This window comes from Quercus suber, unplaced genomic scaffold (genome assembly GCF_002906115.3).
Source record: "Quercus suber isolate HL8 unplaced genomic scaffold, Cork oak 2.0 scaffold_755, whole genome shotgun sequence".
Classification (NCBI taxonomy): domain Eukaryota; kingdom Viridiplantae; phylum Streptophyta; class Magnoliopsida; order Fagales; family Fagaceae; genus Quercus; species Quercus suber.
Genome location: NW_027070191.1, coordinates 136,014 through 143,977, shown reverse-complemented (window position 1 = coordinate 143,977; position 7,964 = coordinate 136,014).

Below are 7,964 nucleotides of genomic sequence, written 5' to 3'. Positions count from 1 at the left end.
TGAGTCTCATTGCACTTTTAGTACTATTCATAAGTTTTATTGTACTATTTTAACTAACTTTTACATTTATCTACAATAATTTTAGCAATAAGTTTTTAATTTCAATAAAATAAGCAGTATTTAAATAGACCCTAATCTCTAACCCTTAAATGAAAAAAGTTAAAAAGTGAAGTAAGAAAGAAAAAAATTTGAGGAATGGGAGTAATTGCACATGATAATAGGATTTCTGCTTCCCTCTTGTGCTTTTGTACATTGGAGGTAACATGGGTACATGTCCTAAATTGGTCATGTGTTAGTTTTGTGTCCAGTCCTATACTCTTGTGCATAGGATAAACACCTCACCCTTAATAAGAAAGATGTCATTTTCACATGAAAAAAGGGGAAGCAAAATGGTAATTCATGTGCATCTAATTACATCCTTGACAACAAGAAATCAACAATCTCAACAAAGAATCATCTTAAGTGAGAGAATTAGCGAATTAAACCAAAATTGATCATGTTAATTGCATAACCAATGATGGGGTAGCACAAGGTTGAATTAGGAATAGACTTTGGTGCAATGCACTTACCAAAATTATAGTATTGGTTTGCACAATGGTGGGACTAGGAATTTTTGTTTGGGAGACTGAATTATGGTAAATTTAAAACACATTCATACACAATTAACTATATAAATCTTAATTTTCTAATATAAGAGTATGTCATAAGTTATAAATATATTTTAAATAAGATTATTAACTTTAATATATAAGATTAAAAAGAACTTACTACTAGAATTTTAATGATAAACAAGAGTTGTCTGGTTTGTTGGGGACGTACAAAAAATATTCAAAAAAAAAAAAAAAAAGAATTACCACTTTTTTGATAAGTCAAAAACTAATATATAATTCTCGTGGACAAAAGAAAATAAAAGAGTAAGACTTAGATACAGTACTTAAGTATTATTTCTTATGTTCTCCTTTAAAAATTATGTCATGTGGATTTTTTCTCATAGGAAGAAAGTGCATTTTTTAGTTAAGTATCCAAATAGCTGAATCTTAAAAGGGAAACTAAGGAACAGTAATTAAAATACTGTACCTAAGTTTTGTCTAAAATAAAAATAGTGATAAAATGAATGGTTAAGCATAAGGGTTGATTTGTTTTTGTTAAAAACTTTCTTTTTGAAGGGACCATGCTATTGAAGCCAATTTTTTTTAATATTTTTTTAATATTTTAGGTCCATTGGTTCATTTAGCCAATATTCTCTATCTATTTGTTTGCTCAAAATTTTGAGAGGCCAACCGTCCAAGATCATCAAACTCTTCTTGAGTTTCTGGATTACACTGAAATATAAATAGATACATAACCATATTAATTATTATCAGTTAATCATAACTACAATATTAACATTATATATAGAATGGGTCTTCAATAATTCAATAACATTAGATCTTAGGACAAAATGGGCTTCTGCCCTTTTTGGGCAAATCATATGGGGAAATGCCTCACTTTTAAAACTCGATTTTTGATAAATCGAGTTAGGCCCAATAGTGGCGTTTTTAATGAGGCTATAGTGACGTTTTAAGGACCTATAGTGACGTTTTTTTAACTCAACTTCAATGAAATTGAATTATAGGCAATGAAATCGACCTATAGTGGCCTTTTTTTTTACCTATAACTCGATTTCTTTGAAGTTGAGTTAAAAAATGTTACTATAGGTCCTTAAAACGTCACTATAAACTCCTTAAAACGCTACTATAGGGCTTTAGAATTTTTTTTTTCTAACTCGATTTATCAAAAATCGAGTTTTAAAAGATGAACATTTTTCTATTTAGTTTGGGAAGGGGGCATTTCCCTATATAATTTTTCCAAAAAGGATAGAAGCCCATTTTGTTCTTAGATCTTATAACCATCTCCCCCACCCAATTCCCCCCCCCCCCCCACCCATAAAAAAAAAAAATTAAAAAATTAAAAAATTAAAAAAATTAAAAATTAAAAATTAAAAAATCATTTAAAAAAAAAAAAAAACCCCGTTGCATTTTCATAACTGACTTGTGAAATGATTTACTACCAATAAATGATTGTTTAAACAAATCCATTTTATAATTAGACACTACACTTGATCCATTTTAAACCAATACATAAACAGCGCTAATCTACTTAGGCTTATTTCAAAGTAATGTCTCACTATCGTCTTTATACGCTTTAAATGTTATTGAAAAAGTAGCTCGCCATTCCCTATACCTCTCTTGGACAATTGTGTAAATCTTATCCCATGCAAAATCATTATCCTCTGGTCTCCATCCATTCTAATAACATTTAAATTTCATTATGTACATAAACCTTATACAATTTTAAAAATATGTATTAAAAAGCTTTAATTTAATTCGTGGAGTCTATACTCTACACATACCAAATTTTAGAGGCTGTTTGGCTCCACTTTTTTATCACTCAATTTCCATCACTCATCACTGATTATTCTAAAATACCAAGGCTGGTTGACACCATCACTCAATATTTTCACACTATTTGTGAGCCCCATACCTGTCACTTGTGCATTTTTTTTTCAGTACCCACAAACCCGAATCAGTGAAAGAAGAAAGGAAAAAAAAAAAAAAAAAGATACCCAGATCACCGAACCCAGTGAAAGAAGAAGGAAAAAAAAAAGGGAAGAACACCAGGGAGACCGAACCCAGGAAAAGGGGAAAAAAAAAAAAAAGGAAGAACAGGGGAGACCGAACCACAAAAAAGAAAGGAAAAAAAAAAAAAAGGAAGAACGAACCCAGGAGAAGAAAGGGAAAGCAAAAAAAAAAAAAAAAAAGGGAAGAACAGGGGAGACGTGAACCCAGATGAAGAAAGGAAAAGGAAAAAAAAAAAAAAAAAAAAGAAGAAGAAGAACAGGGGAGACGGTGAACCCAGGTGAAGAAAGAAAAAAAAAATAGATAAAAGCTGTGGCTAAGTTATGATTAGTGGGTCCTATGTGTATTTAATTACAAAAATGCCATTGAATTATGAAAATTGGAAATTAAAAACAGTCAAAAGTTATTTTCAGTTTCCACAACTCATAACTCAAAAAGTAAAGAATTGAGTGTTGGAAACAGAGTTATGAAACAAAGAAATTGTGCAGGCAAACGAGTATTTGCTATGTGTCTCACCATTTTTGAAAATTGAGTTATGAAAACAGAGAATTGAGTCATGAAAAGTACTAGTGAACCAAACAGCCTCTTATCTTTCATGAAATTTTTATTCTCGTGGGGTAAATCTAACCACTTTTCACACCACCAACTTGGCAATGTTGTTCATTTGGAACTTCATTTCTTCGATGAAAGAGCAACGATTGATGTTAATAGGCATCAAACTTTGTTGAAAACGTAATCGACAACTTGCCATCATTACTCCACTAACTTTCTTCGCCACCTTTAGTCCTTTTAGAGTTCCTCAACCCCATGTATTGAATCAATACAATAATGAGAAAATGAAAACTCTAATTAACATATGCTATGAATAGAAATTCTAGAAAGATATTCAGTATATATATAAGTGATATAACTTGATGGCTTAGGACGTGGATGGTGAGAATGTGAGGAAAATGGGCATGTAATGTTGATGATTCCCCTGATGGCTTAGGCTGTCCTTGGGATGGAACTATGCCAGACGGAGGTGGCATCCTTGGTAATGGTGTAGATGGAACAATGCTTGAACGTGGCGACATATTTTGTTGCTGATGTGAGGACAAGTTAGAAGACTAGAGAATACCATCTATATATGTTATTGAGATGAATCGAGCCATCCAAAATTAATATAGATACCTAAAATTAAAAAATTTACAACCATACAAGTGATAGAGATGAAAGCAAATACCTACAATAAATACATTGACAGTAGCTTGATGATATGAAAATATTACATAAAGTTATTATAGTGAACTATTTGAACCATATTTAACAACCTATTAACCCATTTGATTTTAGCTCATGTTATTATGATCATCCTAATAAGTTATGAGTGATGAGAAAGGCACACCAAAGTGAGTTTGGATTATCTTCAGACATTCAAACATGTTCAAAGAATGAAAACTTTGAAATTAGAGCGTCTTTAACATATATGGTCTAAATTGACATTAAAACTTTACATATATGCTCAATTTTATTATTATTATTATTTTAATAGAAATAATAGAATATTGATCTTATAACAAATTATTTTTTGGTGTAAGCGCCGTTCAAACCCCAGATTTCTTATTTAACGACAAAAAACTTTACCAGTTAAATTAATTGGAACAATGTACTCAAGTTTATAATTGGACAAAAAAATTATTTGCTTATAGGTTCCATATGGACGCAATTTGAGTCCCTAGCCCAAAGAATAAATGAACTTAGGTCCAAAAAACCCAACACAATGAATTTGTAGAGAGTGAGTTGAAAAACTGGGCTTTAATGAATTAGACAACAAGTAAAATGGATTCAGATGACAAGAAAATGAAGATAGATTGGTTTATTCTAAATAAAATCATCCTTCGCATAGTCCTAGGAGATCAGCTCTTATATATCAAGATTGATTACAAGTTTAGTTCTTGATTATTACCGTGCCTCTTTCTCAATTTCTCGATCCCCTTATCTTAAGGCCTTCCTCCTAATTTATACTATTTCTCTCCTCTCATCTCTGCCCTCCACGTGGATAGTAGATTGCTTGGGTTGATCCTTATCCTATCAGTGCTTTCTTGAAGTTTTTGGGGGTAGCTGTAAGGCTGAAAAATGCTGTTCAGATATCACTTCCTCATTAATGCGGCCAGAGAGTTAGCTACAGAGCATTCAATGCGGTGGTAGCAGCTTTTCCTTAGATATTTCCTAACTTTCATCCCTCTTGTACGTTCATAATGCACGTCTTTATCAATAGAACTTCCTGTAATGTCACTCTAGATGATAGGACACACATTTGGATAATTGCTTCATCTGGCCGAGGAGGAATCCTCCAGCCTTTACAGTCATAGCTTGCTCGTGAAGTTCAAAGTCTTATATCTTCATTACTATTGATCTATCCTCGGACCATTGAGTCTTCTCGAACAAGGCCCAAGGTCCAATATATTTTTGGGCCTGCGTCCCTATAGGTTCGTAATTTAAAAAAAAAAAAAATGTCATGTTTATGCTTATGTTCATGTTCACATTTGTGTTATTGTTTGTCATGTCTTTAGTTAAATGTTAAATTTAAAAAATTCTCTCTCTCTCTCTCTCTCTCTCTGGATAATTCAATAATTGGGGAAATAAAGATTTAAATCTTGGAAGTCTCTGTTAGCAACACCAAGAGGTGTCAACCCTTTCAAATGTCTTAAACTATATATTAGATATAAACAATAAGTTAGAAATCAAAACATTGTTTCTAAAAAGACAATAAAAATAAGGTATGCATGTTTGAAAATTAAATAAATAAATAAAACATTTAAGCAAGTAGTTGACATATATTTGATTTTTGAGTAAATTGCAAATTAAACCCCTGAAGTTTGGGGTTGACTAGATTTTACACCCTAAAATTTCAAAAACTTATTTTACAACCTAAAGTTTGGTTCCGTTAGCAATTCACACCCCATGGTTAATTTCTGCTGTTAAGTGACACATCATCATACTGATGTGTTTTATTTTTGCCAAATCAGCCCAAAACTACGTCGTTTTAGGCCTAAACTTAAAACAAAATTCTCTAGCGTAAACAACATAGTTTAAGCCGAGTTCCTAAAATAGAAGAACAAAGACCGCGAACAAGGTTGAGACCCACAAACGGCCAAACCTCACGAACCCAAAACGATCATCTCGCATGATCCAAGCGGCAGTGGCAGCCTTGGTGACCACTCCCCAGTTCCGATTGCTCATGTTATTTTACACCAGTCCGAACCCAAGCCAAGGTTGTCTAAACCCCATAACTAGAGAGTCGCAAGAAAACAAGATTGTCTTTACAGAGATGGAGGAGTTTGTCTGGGTTCTCTAGCTTGATGAAGGTATTTTTCTTTTTACGTTTGTTCATGTGTTTGCATAGAATTGAAATTTGAGCTGCCTCCATCCTGCTTGAATTGAGATTTCTTCATATTTAATATTTTTGACTGCTTTACTATTTTTGGCCATTCAATATCTTGTGGTCAGTTGATGTCCATCCTTTTATCTGGTCAATTTCAAGTTTAATTATGACCATTTTTCTTTGGAAGTTGTCCTGATCTTGTGCCTGTCAATTTCCTTGAGCTTCCATTTGTACCCCATTAAAATACAATTTCATGTCGTAGTTTGCTACAGGTTTTCAATTTCTCCAATGGTTTTATAGAAATATAAATAACTTGTACTTTTGTGCTCTTTCAGAAGCCTGTAGGCTTGAAAATGAAGAAGTTTTTATGCAAGAAGATAAAGAGCCAAGAGCTTCAGATGAAGAAGTAGAAGATGAGGCTCGTGGATGGACCAAAGTTATAGATGTCAATAAGATTGAGCACACTGCTGATGAGGACAAGGAGGAGATAGTGCCAGATGAAAACTATCCATGAAGTTGCAGTTGGGAAAAAGTTATCAGGTGTGCTAAAGCTGCTTAAAGAGCGAGGAACACTAAAAGAAAGCATCGAGTGGGGTGGCAGAAACATGGACAAGAAGAAGAGCAAACTCATGAGTATTGTAGATGATGACAAACCAAAGGAGCCTCGTTCATCTGCTCTGGTTGATTTTAAAAAGGAGATTCGCATAAAGCGGACAGATGAATTTGGGTGAGGCTGCCACCGCCGCTTGGGATCACATGAGATGATCGTTTTGGGTTCATGAGGTTTGACAGTTTGTGGGTCTCAACCTTGTTCGTGGTTTTTGTTTTCAGATTTTAGGAATTTGGCTTAAACTATGTCGTTTAGGCTAGAGAATTTTATTTTAAGTTTAGGCTTAAAACGACGCAGTTTTGGGATTGATTTGGCAAAAATAAAACACATCAACATGATGATGTGTCACTTAACAGCATAAATTAACTGTAAAAGGTGAATTGCTAACAGAATCAAACTTTATGGTGTAAAATCAAGTTTTTAAAACATTGGGGTGTAAAATTCAGTCAACTCCAAACTTCAAGGGTGTAATTTGCAATTTATCCTTGATTTTTTGAACCTAAAGATTATTTTGATTAAAATATAATATTTGATAATCAGTACGTCTTAACAGTTGTTGGGAGAAATTGCCGTCAATTATGATAAAACTGTCTAGCCCTAAGCCAACAAGATTAGATTCAACGCTGCAAAACTTTAATTAAAGTTTTTAATGTTCTTGGTAATAACAAATACATTATATTAATTTTTCAAATATATGATGATAATGGAATTGAACTAAGAATGATCTAAATAAATTATTATAGTGATTTGATGAAAACTACAAAGCAATTATCATAGGGACCAACTCAAGTTGGACACCATACTAAAACAAAGTTAATAGATTGAGTTGAAAATCAATCATTTCGAAAGAAAGGCCGTAGAAAATCTGCCTAATGGAAGAGGGGAAAAAAAATTAAGATTAATATAATAAGTAGGCAACCAACGTTATACTTTTTGAGTAGAAAATTTTTCAAATTCTAAAAATTTGGAATCTTAAGCATCTTAAATTAAAGGAGGAAAAAGTATAAACAGTCTAATAAATTCAAATTTTAATGAAAAAATCATATATACTTGTATCTAAATTTTAGAAAAAAGAAAAAAAAAAAAATATATATATATATATATTTATATGTAGGGGCTAGGTTTGAGCACTATGGGTAATAGATAAGTGAACTTAAGCCCAACAAGCTCAATACAATAAATTTGTAGAGAGTAGGTGGAAGAATTAGGCTTTGATGAGTGTAACAATGACTGATTATGGTTTAAAGGAAGAATAAGTACAACGAATATGGATTTAGGCAAATAATCCAATCCTAGGCACTAGTCCGAGGAGCTTCCACTTATTATTTCTTGATTGACAGTGACAGTGACAATGTTTTTCTGGTAAAAATTC